The sequence below is a fragment of the Microcaecilia unicolor genome, chromosome 1 (assembly GCF_901765095.1).
Source record: "Microcaecilia unicolor chromosome 1, aMicUni1.1, whole genome shotgun sequence".
Taxonomy (NCBI): Eukaryota; Metazoa; Chordata; class Amphibia; order Gymnophiona; family Siphonopidae; genus Microcaecilia; species Microcaecilia unicolor.
In genome coordinates, this window is record NC_044031.1 from 398,644,959 (window position 1) to 398,672,523 (window position 27,565).

The 27,565-nt window shown below is 44.7% G+C and overlaps 1 protein-coding gene and 1 pseudogene across 2 annotated transcripts in view; both read left to right on the forward strand.

The window, feature by feature from the left end:
- PHACTR1 (phosphatase and actin regulator 1) overlaps positions 1-27,565 on the forward strand; it is a 436,304-nt gene that overhangs the window by 250,528 nt on the left and 158,211 nt on the right. The window lies entirely within an intron of this gene.
- On the forward strand, positions 3,124-3,323 carry LOC115460807 (annotated as a pseudogene).

The window sequence follows — 27,565 nt, forward strand, 5'->3', positions numbered from 1 at the left end:
GTCTGGAGGTCCCATCTGATAAAATCTCCCCCCCCCCACACACACACACTAACAATAAAAAAAATCCTGGTGGTCCAGCAGGATCCCTACAAGCCCCCAACCACCAGAGGCTGGCCTGGTGGTCTACTGCCCCCTAACCATCTTTGACTCTTCTCTCTCCTTCTCTGCTCATATCCAGCAGACCGCCAAAACCTGTCGTTTCTTTCTTTACAACATCCGTAAAATCCGCCCCTTTCTTTCCGAGCACTCTACCAAAACCCTCATCCACACCCTTGTCACCTCTCGTTTAGACTACTGCAATCTGCTTCTTGCTGGCCTCCCACTTAGTCACCTCTCCCCTCTCCAGTCGGTTCAAAACTCTGCTGCCCGTCTCATCTTCCGCCAGGGTCGCTTTACTCATACTACCCCTCTCCTCAAGACCCTTCACTGGCTCCCTATCCGTTTTCGCATCCTGTTCAAACTTCTTCTACTACCCCTATAAATGTATTCACTCCTGCTGTCCCCAGTATCTCTCCACACTCAGTCCTTCCCTACACCCCTTCCCGTGCACTCCGCTCCATGGAATAAATCCTTCTTATCTTTCCCTTCTCCACTACTGCCACTCCAGACTTCGCGCCTTTTGTCTCGCTGCACCCTACGCCTGGAATAAACTTCCTGATCCCCTACGTCTTGCCCCATCCTTGGCCACCTTTAAATCTAGACTGAAAGCCCACCTCTTTAACATTGCTTTGACTCGTAACCACTTGTAAACCACCGCCTCCACCTACCCTCCTCTCTTCTTCCCGTTCAGATTATTGATTGATTTGCTTACTTTATTTATTTTTTGTCTATTAAATTGTAAGCTCTTTGAGCAGGGACTGTCTTTCTTCTATGTTTGTGCAGCGCTGCGTATGCCTTGTAGCGCTATAGAAATGCTAAATAGTAGTAGTAGTAGTAACCAGGGGTGTAGTCATGGATGGGCCTGAGTGGTGGCCAAGATGAATCATCTATTCCCTCCCTCACCCCCGCCTCGAACCACCTAGTTTAAATTAAGGGCGCTGGCCAGCAGCGATTCACAGAGAACCACTCCGGAGCCTTCCCTCTGCAACGATCCGCCCTCTTGGAAACAGGAAGTTGCGATAGAGAGAGCGGATCGCGGCAGAGGGAAGGCCCTGGAGTGGGTCTCCGTCTATGAATCACTGTCAGCTGGTGCCCTTAATTAAACTAGAAGCAGCGCATTGAGAATGAGGGAGGAAAAAGGATGGATGACGAGTAATGCTGACCTGCGGGGCAGGCTGGGAGTGAGTGGTTGTACCTGCAGGGTGGGAGAGGGCTGGGCTGGGAGACAGTGGCTGCACCTGGGGGGGGGGGGGCTGGAGGCTGAATGGAGGGAGAGAGGTTCAGGACCTGCAAGGAGGGTGGAGAAGGCTAACTGGCTGGAGGGAAGGGAGAGAGGTTTGGGACCTGCAAGGGGGGGTGGCTGGCTGGAGGGAAGGAAGAAAGGTTTTGGACCGGCAAAGGGGGGGAGTGGCAGGCTGGAGGCAAGGGACAGAGTGCTAGACTTATTGGGGGGGGGCTGGAGGCAAGAGAGAGAGGTGCTGGACCTGCAATAGTAGGAGAACGATGGAGGGAAAGGAAGGAAGAGAGGTGCTGGACCTACAAAGGGGAGAGGGTGGGGGCTGAAGGAAAGGAAGGAAGTTGATGGACCTGCAAGGGGGGGCAGGCTGGAAGGAAGGGAGAGAGATGCTGGACCTGTGGGGGGGGGCTAGAGGCTGGAGGGAAGGCCTGCAGGGGAGGCTCGAGGGAAGGAACAGAGGTGCTGTACCAGGGGGAGGAGATTAGAGGGAAGGGAGAGAGATGACGGGGTCAAGGGTATGAAGAAAGAGGGAGACAAATTTTTAACTCACAGTGGAAGAAAGAGCCAAAAGCTGGAAGGAGAGAAGCTGGATAGGGTGGGATCGCAGAAGACAGAGACATTGGTGTGGTGAGCGAGAAAGGGGGAAATACAGAAACAGATGTGAGATGCTATATGGGGATGGCAATGCCTAACAGGGGGGGAAGGAATTGGGAATAGAGAGGCCTAAGCTGACATTGGGAGGGAGGGGTATATGGACACAGGGGAGCGATACTAGACATAGGGGAGAATAGGAACTCAGAAGGGAGGTAATGGACATGGGAAGGCATAGGGACACAAGGGATGATGCTGGACACAGGGGTAGGGGATAAAAGGGTGATTGATGGCGGGAATTTGAACATAGTGGAAATACTGGACAAGGAACCATTGGGACACAGAGATGGAGATGGATGGTGGACATGGAGAGAGAAGACATGACAAATAGACAGGGGACCTCTGGTGAGTGAGTTAATACAGAGGAAAGAAGAAACCAGAGACTAGGACCAAGCTGATTTGAAAAATAAAATAGCCAGACAACAAAAGATAGAAAAAATAATTTTATTTTCTATTTTCTGATTAGAATATGTCAGATTTGGAATGTACATCTTGCCAGAGCTGGTGTTAGACATGGCTGGAGCCCAGGCCATAAATTTGGGAGGGAACCCCAAGGCCCATCACCAGCCTGCACTGCCTTCACTTCCATCATGCTTGTGGTTCTCTCTGGCCAGGGGACCAACAGCAATTGCTCCAGTTGCACTCCTCTAACACCATCCCTGTCATGTACTATCTTTATATTTTGCACAAGAGGAAATGCATTTCTTTCTGTTTTTCTGGTATTGTATTGCATGCAAGGTCTGGCTTCCTTGTGTTTTGGTTATTTTTATAATTTGTAGTCAATTATTCTATATTTGGCATTTTTGTTCCATGTGTGTGATCGAGGTATTCTGTTAGCATGAATTTCTATATAGCCTTCTGTAGTAAGTTTGGTTTGTTCATTTTCCCAATAGATGTATTGATATTTTAGGGCCCCTCTATAATATGTAAGGCAATGCCTTTTTCATAGGTAGGATCCTTGTTTTGGAAGTTAGTGCTGGCATCGTAGATTTTGTTTTAAAGATTGTTTTATTTACTATATGGTGACTGTTGAGATTACAGTGCGTTTTATGGGAAAATGTCCTAACTCTGCTCTGCACCCATTGGGGAAACCAGGGGGTACTGTGGATGCAGAATTTATTTGCAGAATTTAATACTAGACTATACTTTCTGGGATCATTTCTACAGCATGTAACTGGAGAGATATGCTGAAAAGTGTTTGGTCTTGCTATACAGGCTAAGTATGTGTGTTAGGGGACCGAGGCTGAATGGACGCTGAAGAGTACAATCTCTTGTACTTCCCCTAGCCCTCAATGTGGCCTGCAGTCACTGAAGCCTGCACTGCTACCCTCATTGAAGTTATTGGGAGTAGGGTAGAGGTGAGCATGGGGTGGTGCATCAGGTGGCAAGTTTTTCAATTTCAAAAAGTTGGCAACCCTGGTGCCCACCCATCTGACCTGTTGGCCCACCCAAAAATTGCCTTCTGGCTACGCCACTGCCCCCAACTCTCCCTTTATCTTGAAAAAGGAGGAGGAAGTAGCCCTATCTCCATCCTCCTATGAGCACCATCTAGTATGCACCTGACAGGGCAGGGCACCGCCGTTTTGAGGCGGCACTTGCAGGAGGAGGAAGGGATGGGGGTCTGGATATCCAGCGGACCTCCATGCCCTTCTGTTGGGCTGTATTTGTCAGGTCCAGGCTTTTTTTTGACAGCCCAGACCTGTCAAACAACTTCTGCAGGAAGACTGTGCCTTAGTCACATGCCCAGGCACAATCCTCCCGATGATCAGCGCTAATAGCGTGCATAAATTTGCATCCTATTAGCATTGATCAAAGGGGCATTATTTTCCCACACTAATTTTACAGCGCTGTTCAGAACATCACAGGGAAATTGATCATCAGCCCCATAGATAGTTAGGATTTGACAGCTGTCCTTGAGACATGCCAGAATGACATCCACACATGGCAACCATCCTTATCTCCTTGGCCCTCAAAGTGGATAATGATAGGTTGCTGAAGTTGCATTTCATGAATAAAGATATTCTTGCTGTGGCCAAAAATTGAGGATCTTTCCAAATGTAGTATGTCTCACTCAACTTAGTTTTAAACAGTATAGAATTTTGGAAAATAAAAAATACATGGCAATGGGTTTTCAATTTAGGAGCTGCGTTTTATCTGAAGGCCCATACAAATGTATCATCCAGCATCAAGGCACCCTTCTCAGCTTAAAACATTCCTTACAGATAATACTGTGGTTGTGGGAAGTTAACTGTTATCCTGATCTTCTGTTTGAGGCATGTAAGTAGGCAGATTATAGGAACAGGACTCTAGAGATGTAAACTGCGGCATTTGGAAAGAAAATTCACATCACTTCAGAATCACTTTTTCCTCTTTCTCTCTCTACCCCCTCTGTTGTGGACTTGCAATATATGAGCGAGGAGTACCCATATTTCTCTGGTGACAAGCCAGGCTAATGCAGCCACACCTCTGGTGACATCACCTAATGGCTGCCTAAGTGGAATTGCTTTTCCCTGGCCCAGTACTTTGAATTGTCCTTCAGGACAAATGTGCAGTCTCCTACACCCAGTGTTAACACACTTCTCTTCAGTCTTTTTTGTCTCCTAGCCTGATAAGGCATGATTAGCCCTTCAATAGAACAAATAAAAAACACTTGCCCCCAAATTCTATATATGGCTCTCAAAATTCTTCATGCACCTAATTTGCACTTGCAATGTATTGAATAATGAGCCAATCAGAGCCAACAATTAAGTACCAACAATCAATTATTGGCACTAATTGGCAACAATTTGAAGTTACAGCTGGGATTCTATAAAGATGTGCATGTAAATTTTTCCGCACAGATCCAAAAAGGGGCCATGGGAGGGGCAATCCTAGAATTTGCGCACAGTGTTAGAGTATGGTAGATCCATGCCTAATTTACATATTGCCATACTGGGACAGACCAAAAGTCCCTCAAGCCCAGCATCCTGTTTCCAACAGTGGCCAATCCAGGTCACAAATACCTGGCAAGATCCCAAAAAAGTACAAACATTTTATACTGCTTATCCCAGAAATAGTGGATTTTCCCCAAGTCCATTTAATAACGGTCTATGGACTTTTCCTTTAGGAAGCTGTCCAAACCTTTTTTAAACTCCGCTAAGCTAACTGCCTTTACCACATTCTCTGGCAACGAATTCCAGAGTTTAATTACATGTTGAGTGAAGAAAAGTTTTCTCTGATTCGTTTTAAATTTACTACATTGTAGCTTCATCGCATGCCCCCTAGTCCTAGTATTTTTGGAAAGCGTGAACAGACGCTTCACATCTACCCGTTCAACTCCACTCATTATTTTATAGACCTCTATCATATCTCCCCTCAGCCGCCTTTTCTCCAAGCTGAAGAGCCCTAGCCGCTTTAGCCTTTCCTCATAGGGAAGTCATCCCATCCCCTTTATCATTTTCGTCGCCCTTCTCTGCACCTTTTCTAATTCCACTATATCTTTTTTGAGATACAGCGACCAGAATTGAACACAATATTCGAGGTGCGGTCGCACCATGGAGCGATACAAAGACATTATAACATCCTCATTTTTGTTTTCCATTCTATTTGCTTTCTTAGCCTCAGCAGCACACTGAGCAGAAGGTTTAAAAGTATCATCAGTGACGACACCTAGATCCCTTTCTTGGTCTGTGACTCCTAACATGGAACCTTGCATGATGTAGCTATAATTCGGGTTCCTCTTTCCCACATTTAGGTTTCAGTTGGTGTAAATTGGGTGTGGATCTTGGCACTAAGTACTATTGTATAAACAGCGCCCAACTCAGAGCGCCATTTATAGAATAGCGCTTAGAGTGCATTTTTTGGGGCACCCGAATTTAGGCGCCATTACTGAATGTAGCCCTTGAAGTCAGCACTTCGGCATTAGGAAAGACAACCTGTCCACCCAAATGGATCCTGCCACAAAAGGTGCAGGTGCAGTGGGTTTTGCCGAAGTACCAGCAGGCTCCTCAGAGAACAATGCGCCTCTGATCTGGGGATCAAGGCATTATAAGCATTCTCAAAGCGGCACAGCTGCACATGAAAAAATGCACAGAAAAACCTAAAGAGGCTCAGGTGCTCTCTTGAACCTCCCTACAAGCACTCCCCCCATGAAATCAGAAACAACTCCTTCCCCACCTGTCCCCACCGGGTCTGACAATCTAACCTTCAGTCGGCCACACGGTCCGTGGCCTGCTAGGTTCTGTTATAGAATACTAGAATAACCCAATATCAGCACTTTACATTTAGGTGCCTGCACTTTACGCCAACCAAAATGCAGCAGAGGGGTTATATAAGTTTCAGAATTTTGGAATTTGCATGCTTAAGTGGGAGCCCCACCTGTGTCCCATCCATCCTCCATCTATATTTATAACTCCCTTGCAAATTTGTGCACTTAGGTGGTACACTGGCATATATGTGTGTAAGGGTGCACCAACGTGTGTCAGGGGTATAGCCAGACCTCAGTGTTGGGGGGAGTCTGGACCCCAAATTGGGGGAGCAAAGTTTGGCTCGCCTCCCTGCCACAACTCCACATAACTTGGCTGGTGGGGATCCCCAACCCCTACCAGTTGAAGCCTTTCTACAGCATGGTTCTCTGCACATTGCCTGCCCTGCTTTCCCTCATGTCGCATGCATGCTTGGTTTTAGTGAAACTAAAACCAGTGTCACACATTCTCAGTTTCACTAAAACTGAGCATGCACGCGACATGAGAGGAAGCAGGGTGGGCTATGTGCAGAGAACAGTGCTGGAGAAAGGCTTCGCTGGTGGGAGTTGAGGACCCCTGCCTGCCAAAAAAGGGGCTCCAGATCCAATTTGGGGGGTCCAGGCCCCCATGCCCCCCTGTAGCTACGCCACTGACACACGTTCATGTTAGTATTCTAAACATTTACATGCACAGTGGTCACATAAGTGTTAGTGCCCAGTTATGGAACTGCTCTTTATATAAACTTGACACCCTAAACTGGTGCTTAGATTCATCTCTGCATTAAAATAGCTTAACACAGTTCTGTAATGTTGAACAAATTGTATTCAGTGCCAGATTGCATGGGAGTCCATGCAGGTAATGTGGTGCAGTCAAAGCAATAAATATACCCAGTAAAGTCGTGGCAGCGCTCCTGCCAAAAACATTTCCTCCCAGATCTGATCTCACCTTCCCGCCTTGCCCCCCATCTTACCCCCATGAACATCCTATTCTTCCCCTGTCCCTCTACCCTCTGATCACCTTAGCACATCCCCCCTCCAATCCTCCTGATCCCTTTGGCATATCCCTTCTGATCCTAAATCCCCAACAAGCTCCTGTCCCACATCAAAGTACCACCCACATGTAAAATTCCAGCTTTCCCACCACCACCTTCAGACCTTTCTGGGCCCTCCATCACCCCTGGAACTTACCCAGATGTGATCATTGGTGGTGTAGTGGGCCAAGACAGGAGCAATCCACCTCTTCTCCTGTCTCACCTAGTTCTGTGACTGAAAATGGCTACCATGACGCCTACCAGTAATCTCATGGTACTACTGCAAGGGAGCACCCTTACATATAGTGTAAGGAGACTGACTCCTCGTGCTATGAGGAACAGGGGTATCGGATCAGGGAAAATATGGGGGGTGGGATACCAGGAGCTCTGATCAGGTAAAATATGGGGAGGGGGGACCAGAAACTGTTGCTGTCAGTCCATGGCCATGCTACTAGACTGCCAATAGTGAAGCTGCAGTTACCACCTCTTCTTGAGGTGGTAGTAAATGCAACCATACTATCGGCAGCTGTGACAGCTAGCATGTGGTAATTTACTGTGCTCTTCTCTGCTTTTTTCCTGCCACACCCTCTTACCACCCCTAGTCATATTAAGCAGCTAGTTATGGATTTTAGCACTTAGGGCCAGATGCACTAAACTTAATGAGCCAGCAATGTGGTTTTTAAACCAGTTCTAGCCAGTCTAGTGAGCAAGTAGTAAAACAAGACATGCACAAGAGGGTTCTCCCGAACCATTTTCCTGTCACGGTAGCAGCTAACGAAAATGGAATGCAAATGATCTAAAAGTTATTATCATGAGCTAATTAGTATTATAATGTGCATGCAAGGCAGATGCACAGCCGTTTTCCGACCCCATGCACCGTGGAAAATCTAATGTGTTTTCTGCACCTCTCCTTGGGGCTGCTGTGAGTGGGACCCATGCAGAGGAGGACGCCCACCGCAAAAATTGGAAGAAAAAAAAACATCCAAGTGCTCATCAGGTACGTCCTTTCAAGTGCCTAACACTACTGTTGGGGGGATACCATGGTGAGTGAGCTTGCTACAACCTTGAGTATAGCACAATGATATGGTATAAAATCCACATACTTAATTCTGATGTCTCTTACGACTAAGGTGCCTGAAATGACCACCACTGGAGAGAATCGGGGATCGTGACATGCGAGGACGTCCAAATCAAAACTATTTGGATGTCCCTTTCAATTATGCCCCTCCAGGTCTCTCTCAGCCAATCACAGCGCATTTAGCTGTCACTGGTGTCAGCTAAACACACTGTGCTTGGCTGAGAGAGACCTGGAGGGGCATAATCAAAAGGGACGTCCAAATAGTTTTGATTTGGGCGTCCTCGCATGTCCCGATCCCCGATTCTCTCTTTCTAGGGTCCCGCTCTCTTCCTCTGCTGCACAAAATGCCCGACAATTTATTGACGGCTATTAAACACTCAGCTTGTCTGCGTGTATGAAGCCATCTTTGGTATGCGCAGAGCAGCCAGCATAATGCTTGGCTGCTCTGCGCATGCTCAGCTGGCCGACTGGCTTCCCCAGCTTAGGAATGAAATCACGTGCAAATGAGCTAACAGTGAGCAGCTCATTTGCTTGTGATTTCCTTCATGCATGCCCGTTTTTTACTGATTCGCTAAGGGATCGGTAAGGGAAGGGCTCTTTCCATGGAGTTAGTGCAACTGGCTCTTAGTAAAAGAGCCCCTTAGGTACTTTTTAAGAAATGTGCATTGCAAAGCACACAGACTGCATTAGGAAAATATTTATGACTTTTTACCACGTTCAATATCAGTCTGTTAATGAATTCAATTAAGCTACTTAGTGGTATCATTTGATCTTATGTTTCTTAACAGGGCAGTAATTGGTTCCCAGAAAAAACAAATAAAATTAATGTGGAAAACAAACCTCAAAAACAAGAATACATGCAAATAATAATGCTATTTATAATCACATAGGGCTATTAGACATTAATTTACCTTAAATTAGGACATTTATAGTATGTAACTATTAGCAAATAGGTTCTTACAGTGTTCATTTCATTATAATTAGGGCTTCTGTTGTTAGATGTTTTTAGATTGTAAATTATCATTATTCCTAGGGGAATAATTTGTACATAATCCCCCTCCCCCTGCCCCACAGAATATACAGAATTCTGCAAAGCTGCTGGTATCACAGCCTCTCCTCAGTCTTTCTCCCCCTCACCTGCCATGCAGAGATTTTGTGGCAGGAGGAAGAGGAAGTGAACCGCAGCTCATCAGGACACTTCCTCTTCCTCTACTGGCTTATGTTAACTGGATAGGCAGTGTCTTAAAAGGTGGAAGATAAAGGAAAGGATATATTTTTTAAAATATTTTGTCTCACATTATCCCAAGCAAACTCGGTTTCAATGTGGCTTACATTTGAAAATACAGTGAGATAGCGTAATAGAATTCAGTTATATCATGGGAGCAAGTACATGGATATGTCTGAAACATTTAACAAAGATGAGATTACCATATATACCCAGCTGGGCATTTAAAAGTCTGTCCTTTAATGATGCCGCATGTTCAGAAATCATAGCCATAAGTATAGACAGTTATTCAAATATTATCACATGCATACAAGCATCCATATATACATTGCAAAAGTAAACAACAAATTCTACAGAGTACATCCAAAACTTAATTTTTATTTCCTCGTTTCCATCTTCCAAAATTCTAAACAGCAGATGTACAGATCAGCAAGACCCAAAGCTATCCAAAACAAGTAAAGTAAAAAAAAAAAAAACCATAACAAACACAGTTTATACCTAATTGTTCAACTACCCTTAGGATTCACCTTTGGGTTTAAAAAACAAAACTATGTGCATGTAAGGATTGGATAAATGAATTAAAACAAAGTTTACAGCAAATAATATTGGTATCAATAATGAAACAGTGATGGAATATTCAAATAGCAAGCAGCCTGAGCCAATAGATTTATTTTCCATTGAACATAATTAAGTTTGTATGAACTTGGCTGCTGATAGTGTGCCGAAATGGACAATGTTGGCATATTTAGACTGCCTCTGGACAGAACTTCTGCATAAAGGACGTCCCTACCTCATTATTCAATACACATATGCAGGGGTGTGCTGGTAAATTTTTAACAACAGGCTCTTTCTCCGGGGGCGTAGCCAGCTCTGCAGTTGAAAGGGCTAGGGGTGGGGGGGAGCAACACTTGCCTCTCTCTCCTCCCTCCCTTCGTGCGGGCACGCTAGGCATACCTTTGCTGGCAGCCAAAATATGGACTGCCACCAATCCCAACGTCTTGCTCTGAGCAGCATGCTGAAACTTCTCACACATGCTGGAGAAGTCCCAGCCTGCTGCTCAGAGCTGGAAACAAGGAGCGGGGAGCAGCAGCAGTCTATTTACTTGGCTGGCAGGCTTCAGCATCCCCACCAGCAAAGTAAAAGAGAATTCAGCAGGGGGCCCAAGTCCACATTTTGGGAGCCAGTTGTTAAAGTAGCTGCCAAAATTCTTAAAAACTTAACAACCGGCTCTTGCGAGCCTGTGAGAGCCTGCTCCAGCACACCACTGCACATATGTGAAATAGTAGTAGTAATAACAAAAAAAAGCAAGTGTTTTTTTTTACAATATACCACTGCATTCCACAAAAAAGGAGCAAGTTCCCACATGCCATCTTTTTCTTTTTATGTAGGCACAGGAAAAAAAGATGTTAAATGCTCCCAGTTTCAACCTAATTAATGTTTTGTTGGTTTTTTTTTTTTAATTATACTTATAAATAGTAAGTCTGATTGTTAGGTACCTGATTCTCATAACATGATGTCTGTTTTGGTGGCCCTTTAGTAGGTGAAAAGATCTCTGCATGAATACAGGGACTGCCTATAGCCAACCCCTCCAAATGACACAATGATTTACAATTTAGAACTAATTACTACTCTAACTGATGAAACCAATACTTCCTCTGTATACATCTGTATGCTGCACAAGCCAGCATGTTTGAAAATATAAGTGAGATTAAATAAAAATGCTACCAACAATAAAGAATAAAGAACAATGAGGATGCAGCAGCTCTTAGGTTTGCTTGCTTTGTTTTGAGTGTACTAGATGATGACTGCGTGCAGGATGGTGATGGCACAAGGAAAGCAAGTTTGGTCCAGTGAAAACTATCTCAAAATAACCTGTTCCTTAGCTGGGACCTAGTATTACCAATATTGAAATTGCAACCATACCATGCCTCTGTGGTTATGTTCCACTGATAAGTTAAACGATTAACTGGCTTTCTTGAAAGGATTATATAAACGTTGAATGCATGACTAGGGACACAAGCATACACTTATTTATAGTGGAGGAGTGACCTAGTGGTTAGAGTGGTGGACTTTGGTCCTGGGGAACTGGGTTTGATTCCCACTGCAGGCACAGGCAGCTCCTTGTGACTCTGGGCAAGTCACTTAACCCTCCATTGCCCCAGGTACAAATAAGTACCTGAGCTGCATTGAGCCTGCCATAAGTGGGAAAGCACAGGGTACAAATGTAATAAAAAAATAATATATATATATATATATCACAATTCCTCATGTACAGCCAGAAAACAATCTTTCAGGGTAGATAGTGTTCACAATGAGCTCCTTATTTTATTGACCAGATAGAAGAAATAAGAGATTTCAGTTTTGGCACAGTAAAAGTTATTAACTAACAGGTGGTGGTAGGATAAGCTATAATATATAGTTATCAACACAGAATGCTTCCCACTGCTCATGTATGGAAGAAAAACAACTTCAGGTGGTTAAAAAAATTTTTTAAATCACCATCCCACTGATAATAACAAATGGGAAAAAGCCTCAAGGTGCTGCAGGATCCAACTCTGATCTCACTAGCAACACGTACTCCCATTTACCAATTACTGGTCTTAAGGGGATTCGTACCTCATCATAGGCAAAAAAAAAACCCAATGTTTTTAAACATTAATTCAACACAACGGAGCACCTATAATGCTTCCTAATCATAAAGAATAATGTCACTTTGTTACACTTTTTGTGTGGTGTTCTGCTCTTGATGATTGCCTCATTCCACTCTTCCTCGACTGACATTGGCCAGCGTTTCGCTGGAAAAAGCTGCGTCAGGGTCCACTCAGGAAGATGGGTGCTTCAATCCACTGTCGCCCACAGTCAAATCTGAAGGGGTGAATGTGCCATGGGGATGGGAGTAGCAAGCTGAAGGCTGGTTGTGGGGGATAGGGTGGGGAGAAAGATGCAGTGATAGCTGGGGGGAGGGTAGTAAGGAGGAAAAGACTCACCCACCATCCGCCATTCTTCATTCCCAAAGACACAGGCACACACACCGTCCACCTTTCTCCAGCTCCCCTGCCCCCAAAGACACAGACACACACACCATTTACCTTTCTCCAGACCCTCAGGAAAAACAGAGTGCTAAAGATTGGCTTAGATAAGTAAAGCACAGTTAAAAGGTGCAGATTTTTGGCACTAGCAGCCACTATTAAAAAGTGAGAGGTTCTTTAAAGACCAATGAAAAAGCGGTTTCTAAGGTCTTTTTTCCCTTCCATAAACTGGTGAATTTCAAATCACTTCAGCTTGAAGAGTCAGGTTGCTTGTTGTCTTTTTATGTTAACATTTTATCTAATAAGGGTAAATATTTAGCTGTCACAGTCACTGTTTGTCCTTAAATGTAGTGCCACCATCTGAATGGGTAGCAGCGCTGAATGTATGAATAGTGTGGATACCACAATGGCATTTTCTTCTCCCCCACCCCTTTCCACTACCTCTCACTCTCTTCAGTCTTCCATATTATTTGATCTCCCTCTGCCAGAGATGATCCAACTGAATGAAATGTTCCAATTTATTTTCTGATTTTATTTATATGTAGTTTTTGCACCGCATATCCCCAGATTGGCCACAAAGTAGGCGGTGGAACAGGGGGGTGGGTCATAGGGGGCTGCAAAAACAAACGTTTGTCCAGGGCAGCTCAAACTCTTGAGCTGGCCCTGATAAAAACTAAGTGGAGAATCTCAAGCAGGCAGGGCCACTGAGAGAAATAGCCAGGCCTGGGGTAGAACCGGACCGCCGTGCCCCTGCCCACCACTCACGCCGCCTTCCCCGCCCCACTTATGCCCCCACCCCATTCACGTCGCCTCCCTTGCCTGCTGCACAAGACAGCGTGTTCAAAAATATAAGTAGGATCAAATAAAAATGCTACCGAGCAATAAAGAACCACAACGTGGATGCAGCAGCTCATACATTTGTTTGCTTTGTTGTGGGATGACTGCTGCGCGTGGAAGACGAAAGAGAGACAAACCTATTTGGCTTCAACTTTTTGATTTCATCCCATCTCCTGTTTTCATCCAACCTCCTTGGTCTATCCTCTCCTGCTCGTTCCGGGAGTCGGGACCTGGATTATTGCATTAACGCACTCAGGAGCAGGAGAGGACAGACCTGAAGAAGCAGGCAGGCAGGAATGAGCTTGCCAGAGAGGCCCCCCCTTGGAGGCCAAGCCCATGGAATTTTGTCTCGTCCCCCCCCCCCCTCCTGGCGGCCCTGCAAGCAGGATAGGAGAAAAAGTTACTAATGGACAGTATTGAGCCAGTAAACACCTTTGGATATGGGAGGGGTTCTAGATGAGGTGTACTTGGAAATTTAGCAAAGCCTTTGACATGGTTCCACATAAGGTGACTGATAAATAAACTGAGTACCCTCGATATGGGCCTTAAAGTGACTGACTGGGTTAAAAACTGGTTAAATGGAAGGAGATAGAGAGTAGTGGTAAATGGAGTTTGTTCCAAGGAAAAGGATGTTATCAGTAGCGTATTGCAGAGATTGGTCCTTGGGCCAGTTCTTTTTAACATCGTTATGAGTGATATTGCGGAAGGACTGTTTGGTAAGGTTTGTCTCTTTGTGGATGATACCAAATCTTGTAATAAGGTAGACACTCCAGAAGGTGTGGATAGTATGAGGAGGGATCTAGCGGAACTTAAAGAATGGCCCAGAAATTGGCAACTAAGATTTAATGCTAAAAAATGCAAGGTCGTGCACTTGGGTTGCAACAATCCAAGGGAGTAGTATAGTATAGGGGATGAAGTACTTCTGTGTACGAAAGACAAGTGGGACTTGGAAGTGATTGTATCCGTTGATCTTAAGGTGGCAGAACGGGTTGAAAATGCAATGGTCAAAGACAGTGGAGGAATAGCCTAATGGTTAGTGCAGTGGACTGAGATGCTGGGGAAGTGGGTTTCAATTCCCACTGCAGCTCTTTGAGACTAAGGGCAAGTCACTTAACCCTCCATTGCCCCAAGTACAAAAACTTAGATTGTGAGCCCACTAGGGCACATACCAGTAGCTATACTGGGTCAGACCAATGGTCCATCTAGCCCAGTATCCTGTTTTCAGTGGCCAAGGGACACAGAAAGTACCTGCATATAATGTGCACAGCACTGTGTATGTCTAGTAGCACTATAGAAATGATTAATAGTAGTAATAAGTCTCTGGTGAGGTCCCATTTAGAATACTGTGTGCAATTCTGGAGACCTCACCTTCAAAAAGATATAAACAGGATGGAGTAAGTCCAGAGCGCAGCTACAGAATTGGTTATGGTGTCTGGCATATGGGGACAGACTTATAGATCTCAATATGTATACTCAGGAAGAAAGGCAGGAGAGGGGATATGATGAGTCATTTAAATATCTCTGTGGCATTAATGTACAGGAGGTGAGCTTTTTTTCAAATGAAGGAAAACTCCAGAGGGCATAAGATGAAGTTAAGAGGTTATAGGCCCAGGAGTAATCTAAGGAAATACTTTTTTACAGAAAGGGTGGTGGATGCGTGGAATAGCCTCCCGGTTGAGGTAGTGGTGTCTGAATTCAAGAAAGCATGGGACAGGCATGTGGGATGTCTTAGGGAGAGGAGGAGATAGTGGATGCTGAGGATGGGCAGGCTGGATGGGCCATTTGGCCCTTATCTGTGGCCATGTTTCTCTGTTTCTATGCTTGTTCTACCATCCATTTCATTTTGGCTTGCTAATGAGTAAGCCTAAACTAAACTGATACATTATCCATTTAGCAGGTGAATATTTCCACTAAACAAATCATTTTTAGAGCCACCACCATCTCATCCCAGTCTTTGCCCACATTTATACAGAAAGTATCCAGTTGTTTAGCAATTTAAATGGCCCAGGACTATCCGCATGTCTTTTAAAAATTTGTGGGTAAGCAAATTAAGTGTTCATCAGCAGCCAGTGAACACTTTGGATTTCAATATCTAATTGGTGGAAGAAACACTTTGCTTCCATATGCAATAAATATTCATATGTAAATGGCAGTGTGTGGACATATTTTACTCTGCAGGTCATGTGGCAGAAGTGCTGCCAAACATTTCAGTTACTGCAGAATCTGCTTTCAACCCATCGCATAATCTTTGCTTCTTTAATAGAATTATGCTTTTTTAAAAAGCTTACTAAAATACTGATTGACTTTGAATGTTGGAATTGGAATTTCTACTGCTGCATGGAAGCTGGCAGCTGTACAGGACAGCGACTGTCACCTCAGGCTCAGATTGAGACATGGAAGTGGCAATTTTGCTGCTGGAGGCAGTTGCTTGCATTGCCTTTGCCCAAATCCAGACATGTACAACACTTCAGCTACTGGCAAGATTCCTGGTGCATGTCTGTGGGTTTTCTGAGGGAGCTGTGGAATGTGACTTCTGGCTAACAATTGTTATCATAGCAACACAGAGAAGGTTAAAGTACAAACTATACAAAGTGAAGAAAGAGCACCAAGAGCTTCCAAAGACGGGACAAATCTTTAAATTATAGACCCAACACGGGCCTTGTTTTGGCACAAAGTGACTGCATCGGAGATCATTTGGACTGCCAAATATCAGTCAAAATAAATCCAATACAGGGTTAATAAATGAAGCAATGACCAAAGATGTGTTGCCTTCTAACATTCCAGGTCAGCGTTCTCTAAAACAAAAAAAATGGCAGCAAACCACAATGGCTGGGTTACACTGCAAGAGGAAAAGGGAAAAAAGGAGGGAGAACTCCAGTGAGCTAAGGTTTGGGATACATTACCATATTTTATGATCCAGAAGCATCACAAACCATGGGAATAGGCTAGACATAACCTAGTTATGACTCATAGCAGTAGTGGTATTGCTGTATTAGGCTTTAAAGAACGCAGTGTGGTAATCTGCGTGGAGTGACCATGGTTAACTCAATTCAGTGAGCACAGAGAGACTGGATTATTTGGATAATGACTGGCTATGAAGATTATTGAAAAGCTTAGTGATAAGATACAGTGAGAGACTGGGTGCTGAACTACTGAAAAAGACAAGCCCTGTGCATGCTGCTGACAGCTCCCTTCCTCCTCCCTCCTTCTCCAAAACAGGAAGTTACATCATGAGGGGAGGGAGGAGGAAGGAAGGCAGCAGCAGCGCATGCAGGGCTATGGCCCTGTGCATGGTTTCATTTTGTTTTTTGTTTTGCTGCTGCCAGCACAAGGGTCAGAGACGGAGGAGAGGAGAGCAAGCAAGCACGAGAGACAGGGCAGCTCGTGGTTCCTCCAGGCCACCGCAGTAGCGACCCGGGAGGAAGTCAGTGTGTGGGCGCCTGTGCCCTTACCCCTGCCAAGGTAGGAGCAGTAGGGAATTAATTTTGTTTTGCCACGGGAGATGAAGGGAGGGGAGTGAGCAAGAAGCAGGGCGGGGAAGCCTGCCTCCAGGCAGCTGAAGACTCAAGAAATCTTAATTAGTGACTAGGAGGGAGTGGGACGGAAAGAGAGAGGGAGAGAGATGGGAAAATGGTGGGGTGAGGGAAAGAGAAATGGGACTATGCTGCATGATGGGGAAAGGCAAAAAGAGACAATAATATTGAGGAGAGACAGGCCATGCTGAATGAAGGGAGGGAGGGAAGAGAGAGACAGGGTAATGCTTGGTGCTGGGAATAATAGAAGAGTGATGGTGGGAGGTGTGAGAGAAACAGAGGGGTGATGTTGGATGGCGGGGGCATAAGAGGGAGAGACAGAGGAGATCCTGAATGCCCAGGGCAAGGCAGGCTGGGAGGGAAGGAGTGTGATAGGACATTCTGGATGGCTGTAACAGGAAAAGGGGAGTGAGAGAGGTGATTGTGGATGGAACAGGTGAGACACTAGATGGAGGGAAAGGAGAGGCACTGAATGAAAGAAGAGAGAGAGGGGGAGATAGTGGATGGAAAGGGGAGACAATGGAAAGGGAGATTCTGAATGGAAGGGAAAAGGGGAAAAGGAGAGGTACTGAATGGAAGTGGAGAGAGGAGAGACAATGGAAGAGGGAGAAAGGGGGAGGTGCTGGATGGAAGAGAATGAGAGAGAGAGAGAGATGGGAGTTGCTGGATGGAAGGGGGAGGGGAGAGAGAGGATGGAAGGGGAAGGGAGAAAAAGCGGAGATACTGGATGGAATAGGAGGAGAGAGAGGGGAACGAAGGAAACATGGGATGGAATAAGGAGAAAGAAGATGTTAGGAGGAGAGGACAGTTAGTGAAAGTCTGAGGAATATGAGGAAGGGGAATGGGAGAGCCAGGTTGAGGGAAAGAGATGGAAACCTGTAGGTAGATGCAGTAAAAAGAGGGAAATTGAAGACTGGCTAGTAATAATGAAACCTGGACAGAGAAGCTGAAAAATAAATGGAAGAAACTGAAAGGAAAAGATCAATGCTGGATGTAATGATGGAAATGAAAAAGACAGGAGGAGAGAGGAAAATGACAAATGGAAAAGGAAACCCTGGCAAGAGAGTTAAGAGAAGAAAGAGGAAAGCAGAAACCAGAGACTAAAATCAACACAATTAAAAATATAAAATGACCAGACCACACAGGTAGAAAAAAAGAATTTTAATTTTTAATTTGGGATAAAATAGTGTCATAGACATGTATCCTACTCTAAAGGTTAAGTTATAAAAATAAAACAAATATGTAGACAAAAATTAAACTGAACCCTTAAGCTCGGCACACAGTGGATGTAATTTTAAAATTCTATCCATGCCTTATCTTCCTTCCCCCTGGCAATTGAATCCCCAGCCTTCCCCCTTCCCCAGCTTTCTTTCTCTTTCACCCTATCCCCCCTGCAGGACCCTTTCTCCACCTTCTCTTTCTCAGATCTCTCCAGAGCACACACACACCCATAGCTCTCTCTCAATCTCTCCTTCCTGCTTCCCCCTCCCTGTACATGTTCCCATAGCATTTTCTTTTTGAACCCCCATCCCCCCATACATACCTCCAGTGGCGTAGCCAAGGGTGGGCCCAGATGGGCCCGGGCCCACCCACTTTGGGCTGAGGCCCACCCAGTAGCAGCACACCTATGATGTGACTGACAGGGATCCCCAAGCCCCACCAGCCGAAAACTCCCAACAACTGTCCCTCCTGCATACCTTGTAAATAGCAGCTCTTCGCCTGCAGCAGGTAGCGACTAATACATACTGCTCACACCAGCCCCACAGGCTTCCCTCTGATGTATCCCTGCCTATGCGGAAACAGGAAGTTGCATCAGAGGGAAGGCTGTGGGGCCAGCATGAGCAATGTGTGTTAGTTGCTGCTCACTGCCAGTGAAAATCTGCTATTTAAAAGGTATGCGGGGGAGGGGGGATGTTTGAGAGACCATATGGCATGCAGGTGAGAGGGGGCAAGACCATATCACTTGTGGGACAAGGCAGAGTTCTGTCCACCCATCTTGGGCCCAGGCCCACCCAAAATTGGGTGTCTGGCTAAGCCCCTGCCTCCATTACTCTCTCAATTATCTCATACCCCTTCCCCCATCGAGGGGGCACACATACAGACATCCATAGCGCTCTCTCAAACTTTCCCCCAGCTGTCTCTGAGCCTTGTCCCTGTTGACACCCCCTATAGCTCTCTCTTTCTAAAACTCCCCCCTTCAATGACACCTCACCTCCATAATGCTCTGTCTCAAACAGCCCCAGCACACACCCAAACAGCTTTCTCTGAACCCACCCTGGCACACACACCCACACAGTTCCCTCTAAAACTCTCTTCCCCCTCCCAGCACCCATAACTCATTCTTAAATCCAAGCCTCAGTTCTCTCCCGCACTCCTTGTGGCACAAACCCCTGCCAAAACACTCCCCATGCTTGTCCTCGTCCCTGATCCCCCTGACAGTTTTCAGCATGTGGATGAAAGTGGCACACCTCAGGCCATGTCCTCCTCCTCGTCCTCCTCTGCAGTCCTGACCGACTGCTGAATTTGAACTGCACAGGACACTATATAGCCCTGTAGTTCAAATTCAGCAGTCGGACTCGGGCAGCCGTGGAGGAGGAGGAAGCAGACCAGTGTGCAGTGACTCTCTTTCTTCTAATCTTCTGCCGGTCAGTGCCAGGGATGAGGGCATGCTCAGAGTGTGTAACTGGGAGAAATTATGTGAATTGCCAAGAAGAATCTGTTTACTTTCTGGAAACCTAGCACTTCCTTTATAGCCTGCAAGAGGGTGCTGGAAGTTTCTGACTCTCAGCCAGTGCCTTTGCAACAGATCTCCTAGAGTTGTCTTGCTTGTGTTCCAGTCCTGTTCCTGCCTATGTTCCGGTCCTCTTCCTTTCTGTTTTCCAGCCCTGTTCCTGCCTGTGTCTTATTGTGTCTTCTTGTTCCCGGCTTCCAGGCCCTCTGACTCTGCATTCCCTGATACTGACTTCATCAGGCCAGACCCCCAAGGGCCCTCTTAAGGGTCACTCCCTGGTCCTGACTTCATCAGGCCAGGCCCCCAAGGACCCTCTTAAGGGTCATTCCCTGGCCTCGACTCCATTGGGTTAGCCCCCAAGGGCTCTTCTGACAGCCATCCTCTGCTCACATCCTCGCCGGGGTGTGACTCGCTGCTGCCAATTGGGGCCTACCTAGCCTTTGGAATAGGTGGGTAGCATAAACCTGACTGCGGCCTAAGGGCTCACCTACTCCAAGCCATGAGTCTTAATATTATTTAATTTATTTGTTATTATTTTTTAATATTCTTGGTAGCTAAGCTGACCTTTCTCTCAGTTTCTACTGGAAACTGATTGAATTAGTCTGGCACAAGGTTCTGCTTTGCGTAGCAGCTTTGAGACAGCCGAGGGCTTAAATAGCCTGTTTTCATAAAACAGTGCACAATTTGGATTACCCAGCGGCTTCCCAAACTGCATCCTCCATAGGATAAATATATCCAGTTGAAGTTGGTTTTCAGTGATTGATGACTTTCACTAAATACACTGCCCACATTGCTAGCTCGGATATTATTTTCTCTGTTCTTTGCCCAGTACTGAAAATGTGAAATTCATATATGGAATCATTCCAGGTAATTTAACTGTCAATATCCAAAAAATCATTTGCAGATACTGTGCCGTTGATGAACTGTGCTGTTCTTCATTCACAAATAAGCTGCAGATTTCCTGGATTTAATTTTAGAGCAGGCATGAAGGTCACATTGAAAGATCACCAGACCTTCCTTGGATTAGATAAGATTACTTCCCTTCCCTATATGGATCACGGGCTCAATACAGTATTAAATATGTATATAGTGTTACAAGATGCATTCAGATACATATACAAATTAGAAATATCCCCTGCTCTGTGAAGCTTACCGTCTTGTCAAGAAAAGATACATAAGCATTTGAGGAGAATCGGAGAAATGATTTAAAATCTCAAAGGTTAATAGGCACAACTTAATTGAAGACAGCAACTATAACACAGAAGCAAAAAAGCCCGTTTCGTGAAAATATGAAATGGGCCCTAGCAAGTCTATTGTTTAATGGCCATTATGTTTTTAATTCTCTGCCTTTCCAAATCGACTTTTCTTTCTCTATTGTTTGCGCTTTGCTCATAAGTCATATTCGTCACCCTGGACCTTTTCCTTGCAGAAGCTTGTTCCCTTTCACGGGCCTTTTGTTCATCGCTTATAGCTGCACGTCGAGGTGAGGCACTATGATTTGAATTCAGGGGGGCCCGGCCCGGTGGTGGACGGAGGGGGCGGCGACAATGACAACCTGGGGGGGAGCAGTGGCGGGGCGGGGCCCGCCCAGTCTCTCGGCGGCCCTGATCTTGATAGTCCAGTGTCAGAGTGGTTCTGCCTCTTCCTTTCTGGAGAGGCCATCAGCGTTAGTTCACTGCCTTTCAGGTGCTGTATGGTGAAGTTGTACATTTGCAGGGACAGGCTTCACCGGAGTACTGTCCCATTCTCTCCTGAGACTCTCTTATGCCAGACCAATGTATTATGATCTGTGATGACAGTAAAGTCTCACCCAGACAGATATGGTTGTAACTTCTTGAGGGCCCACACTAAGGCCAAACACTCTTTTTCAATAGTGGCATAGGCTACCTCTCCATCAAAGAGCTTGCAACTCAGATAAACAATGGGGTGCTCCTCCCTGCTGCTATTCACTTGACTGAGTACAGCCCCAATGCCATATGCCGAGAGGCATCAGTCTGTACCACAAATCTATGCTGGTAATCAGGCACAACTAGTACTGGATTGGTAGCTAATGCTATCCTTAAATTTTGGTAGGCCACTTCACATTCTGGCAACCAGATAACAATTTGGGGTAGTCTCTTTTTAGTCAAGTCAGTCAGGGGTTTGGCTATAGCGCAGTAGTGAGGCACAACCTTTCTGTAATACCCGGTTGTTACAAGGAAGGCCAATACTTGCATTTGGGCCAATTTTGTATAGCTTCCACCTTAGCTGGTTCAGGCTTCAGCTGTCCACCTCCCACTCTGTGCCCTAAATATTGCACTTCTGCCATTCCCACCTGATATTTGCTGGGTTTTATAGTCAGGCAGGCCTCCCTGATCCAGTCCAGTATTCCACTCAAATGGATCAGGTGGTCAACCCAGGTTTAACTGTACACAGCAATGTTATTTAAGTGATATTTCATGTATCTTGATTGTACCACTTCTTTGTATTATCGTTCCGTTAATGGTGATCACCATAGCGGCATAATGTAAGCCACATTGAGCCTACAAATAGGTGGGAAAATGTGGGATACAAATGCAGTAAATAAATAAATAAGCCCTAGCATGCTGCTAGAGTCCATCTAATGGATAATTCACCAAGGACTGAAATGTACTAGGGGCATTTTTGATTCCAAAAGGCATCACAGTAAATTCATACAGACCAGATGGGGTAATAAATGCTGATCGCTCTTGAGCAGCAGCTGTTAGGGGAATCTGCCAGTACCCTTGGCTAAGATCCATTATAGTCAGGTACTGGACCCCAGCTAAGTGGTTTAGTAACTCGTCCATTCAGGGCATCGGATAGGCATCAGACACAGTTCATTCATTAAGTCTCCTGTAATCCACACAGAAGTGGGTTGTGCCATCTTTCTTAGGAACAAGAACTACAGGAGAAGCCCAGGGACTATGAGACTTCTTTATGACACCTAGGGCTAGCATCTCATCAGTCTCCTGCTTCATATGCTTCTCCACCTGGACAGATATTCGATAGGGACTCTGCTTCAGTGGTGTATGGTCATCAGTATCTACGTTATGATTAGCCAAAGGAGTAATTCCTGGCTTAGTTGTAAACACATCAGCATACTTTTACAACATTGCTCCTAGCTGCTGCTTCTATTGTTGAGCCACAAAACATATAAAAGAGATGGCCAAATGGACTACACAAATAGCAGATATACTTTGAAACTTATATGAGGATATTCAGTGCTACCTAAATGGATAGCACTGCTGAATACATCTAACAGAGACATTTCAAGTAATACTATTTCTGAGGTCTGCTTGACCATCTACTTTAACATTTTCTCAGCTGAATATTACCTCAATATGTTTGGGTTTTTTTGTATTCTGAGCCTTCATTCTCTTCTGCATCTCTCCTAAGATAGGATGCTTTGATAGCCCAGAGCTTGGCTGACTAGAGAAACCTATCACACGACGAGTAGAGTAAAGAAACAGATTCCCACCTACTTGTCACAATAGAACCAACCTCAGGATTCAGCATTCTAACCTGACAAATATAACATAGAAAGAACATATCACAAACTACACAACTAAATGCAAATCAATTATCAAAGTACAACCATTCCTCTGCACTTTCCTGCTCAAGATCTGACATGTCGGAGTGGCTGAAGACATCCTGTCCTCTACACTCTTCCTTCAGATCCCAAATCTGTCTGCAGAGGTTATTCCTGTAGCTGAGGCAGACAATAATAGATACAAAACTGGTGCAGCATCCAACACAGGCCGATACACCATATAGCAGGGAGGGGCGCTCTGCTTTACTGTATAAGTACCATCATGGCAGAACTTGTGAAACTTGACAGTCATCTATCCCCAGCAAAAAGAAATTGCAAACTTTACAGACTTTAGAAAACACCACCATATGATTGTTGAGATGAGGACATAGATTTGACCTTATAACACCTTCGTACTTACACAGTCAGTGGTTGCCAGTGCATTTTAGGGTCTTACTCTAGTTACTGGTCTTGATCCATAGGGCCTTGTTTGAAAAGCTTCCCCTCTCGACCTTGATATTCCCCTGTGTCCCTGGATGGCTGTTAAGGTCTGGGTCTGGGTGAAGACTGGCTGTCCCTGCTCTGCCCAGGCTCATTGCATATCCATGAGGTCAGGCACCTTTTTCTATCTAGATCCTACCTTCTGGAATGCCCTTCCAGAAGGGGTAAGGGTGGAAAAGTCACTAAAGCGGTTTAAGAGGTTACGTAAAGTGCACTTTTTGCTGTGGCATTTGAAACATCTATCCCAGAAGATTAGTGATGCAGGGGCCTAGATACCTATTACTTATTACCTATTACTTATTTTTCTTTTTTTGTTTTATTAATATTTTGTTAATTTTAGGTGTGTATAGTCTGGAGTGAGTGTATATATATTAGAGTTCTTTTCTATTGTTCTTCATTTTGTATTGTTGATTGTTGTGTTCTTTTGTAATATCCAAAAAAAGAGCACAAGACACCCCCATGCACACCAGCAAAAACAACAAAACCACAAGAATAGGGGTAGATCAAATTAGGGTACTTATAACCAACAAAACTTGTAATAGACTCGGCACAGTCCTGCGGTTTGGCGCACTTGGCTTCTGCCTCAGGAGTCAAAACAATTCAAGTATGTTGATAACAGTAATGGTCTATAGTTCCAAGTTGGAGAAACCAATACAGCACTGTCAATCCAAAATGGTGGTCAGCAAAAACAAAAGTGTATGTACAAAGTGCTAATGTGAAGGCAACGAAGACCAACAACCCTCAAACAGTGATATACACCCATTCTTATGCTCTTTTTAAGCCAATGGGTATATCAAATTCAATAAAATGTAGCAAGTGCTAAGCATACCACATCTGCTTGTTTAGACAGTGATACAAATAGTTCTGATGGTTTAAGTTATTGAATTTTCTGGCCAACAGACTTGTTTAACTTTTATGTAGACAATTCATTTGGCCAAAGCTAATTGGTTGAATATGGGAAGAGTTGGAAGCATGCCTGGGGTGCGATAAACTTTTAACCAAATAGCACTGGTACTTGGCACTAACTGGTTACATTAACTAAGCTGGGTCAGAAAATTTGCTATTTGAAAGTTAACTAGAACTTATCTAGTTTACTTTAGGTCAGTATAATCAATATCAGCAACACCTAGTTAAGTGAATATCAATTAAAGTTGACTGGATAAGTTATCCAGTTTAATTTAACAAGATACGCTGCAGTTGAATAGGTAAACGGCATTTTTGTTACAAAGAATGTGAATGGTGTTCTTAGCTAAGTCATGGGTGCTGAATTCGAAAATGAAATCAGTTTTTGCCTATCGGGCTCAGTTTTCTTGTGACACGCTACCCTTTTTATAAAAATTCTTGAAAACGCTGCATTTTGGTACCCTGCTGTGCAGGGCCGCTGAGAGTGGGGGCGGGGGGACAAAATCCCCAGGGCCCGGGCCTTCAAGGGGGGGCCCGGTGCCAGTCCCACCCGCCCTCTGACCATCTGCCACTGGGCCGGCTCCCTGTATTTAAATCACCGCGCGGTGCGACTCTCCCTCTCACCTCCCTGTGAGGCGGAACTCCTCCCTTCGGGTCTCCTTCCCTCCCTGTATCCCGCCCTTGGGGGAGCAGCAGCAGCGGCGGTGATCTCGGAGGGGGGAGGGGAGCGGCGACCTCAGGGGCGGGGCTGCGGCGGTGGCAAGGCGGCCTTGTCCCGGGCCTGGCCAAGTTTCTCGGCTGCCCTGCTGCTGTGGATTAATTTAATTCAGCAGTTGTAATTGTTGGAAAAACAATTGAAAAATACTAGGAATTACAATACAAAACCCTTAGTTTAGAAAGCCACCACCAGGAAATAAGGGAGGTTTGGCAACATTGCCCATGAGTCATGCTCGAACATGTTCAAACACGTTCTGTTGCGTCAGTTGCCACCTGTATCTCAGTATTGAGAGTTCAGTCAACAATTGCTGTTGGAAGTGACTGCTTGTAGTTCTGCGTTTGTGAAGGTTTGTGTTTTGTGTCATTTCAGAAGAAATGCCTCGTACCTGTGCAAATAGCCCAAATTCTTTTTGTTATATCTGTGGAGAGTTTACTCTGAAATCGCAAAAACGAAAACTTAATCCTCTTGTAAAAAAGTGCTGCGAACTATATTTCGGGTGTAAGGTTGGTGAACAGGACCGCAAATGGGCTCCCCACATTTGCTGTTTGATGTGTGTTACACTCCTGACAGGCTGGTTAAAAGGAAGACGCCGCATGCCCTTTGCTGTTCCCATGATTTGGAGGGAACCAATGGATCACACAACAGACTGTTATTTCTGTCTGTCAAAAATAGCAGGAATCACCTCGAAAACAAGGAAAACTGTGCAATATCCTAACTTACCATCTGCTATAAAACCTGTATGTCACAGTGAAGAATTGCCAGTACCAGTGCCTCCTGAGAATTTGATAGTGAGTGAAGATGAATACAGTGACGAACATGCAGAAGACAGAGAAGGGGATATACATACCGACCCATCATTTCAGGACCTCTGTGAATCAAATGTGCCCCACTTTTTGACACAAGGGGATCTCAACGATCTTGTTCGTGATTTAAATTTGTTGAAGCAACAGGCTGAGCTTTTAGGTTCGAGATTAAAAGGATGGAATCTTCTTTCTTGCGATACGAAAGTGAGTGTTTTTCGTGACTGACATGCTATTTTTTCTGAATATTTCTCCAAGGAAGGTGACATGGTCTTTTGTAATGATCTTTTACTGGTCTTTTACTCTTATGTTCCTTATATCTTTGATTTCTTTGTGAACTGACACAGTTGTTTTGGAACTCTTGTAGCAGAAGCGTGTCATTTTGCCAGATACATATAATAGCTACATACGCCGACACAAGCATTTACAAAAACCATTATCACATGAAAACTGAGGCTGATACAGAAATTCTGAAATGAGATCTGGATTCAGGGAAGAATTATCTTCCAGAAAATGTATGTTTTGTTCTTGTTACAGAAAAAAAGTGGTTTTTTTTGTAGACCAGTGAATATCAGCCCAAAAACTATCATGGACTGTTGTTTAGCATCAAAAAATTCTGTAACAGTAAGGGAAAGAATCCTTATTTTCCATGTCATATTGACATCTTTACTTGTATAAAACTTTTTATTCTGTCTGTTGTGGCAATGAAAAAAATTGCTTGTGAGCTCAAGATACATTTATATAGCTTACAATATAAAGAACCACCATCAATCACTGGCTTCCTGAAAGACAGAAGTAGAACAAGTTGAAAACACACAGATTGCTTATCAGGTGCAGTCATTTCTTGATAAAAAGAATAATAATAATAAGAGGCACAGCGCTGCAGTGGACACTTGTGAATAAATGAACAAGATTATAGGAATGTGTTGGAACTTATAAATACTCCCATACGAGATAAGGTCATCCAAGCATTTGTTAGGGGGGCTTTTTCACATTTTGTTGTCTGATATAAGGAACTTTTAAAATTTCTAAGAACAGCAAAACAAAACATGAATACCTTTACCTTGAAAGCATAGGTATTACTACTACTAATCATTTCTATAGCACTACTAGACATATGCAACACTGTACACATTATATGCAGGTACTTTCTCTCTCCCTAGAGGGCTCACAGTCTAAGGGGATCTTTTACTAAAGGTTAGCTTGAGTTATCTGCAGCAGGGCCCATGGGAATAAAATGGGCCCTGCTGCAGATAACTTGAGCTAAGCTTTAGTATAAGACCCCCTATGTTTTTGTACCTGGGGCAGTGGAGGTTAAGTGACTTGCCCAAGGAGCTGCAGGTAGCCAGGATCAAAGCCCACTGCACTAACCATTAGGCTACTCCTTCACTCCATAGGTGTGGGAATTTTTACATAAATACATAAGTAATGCCATACTGGG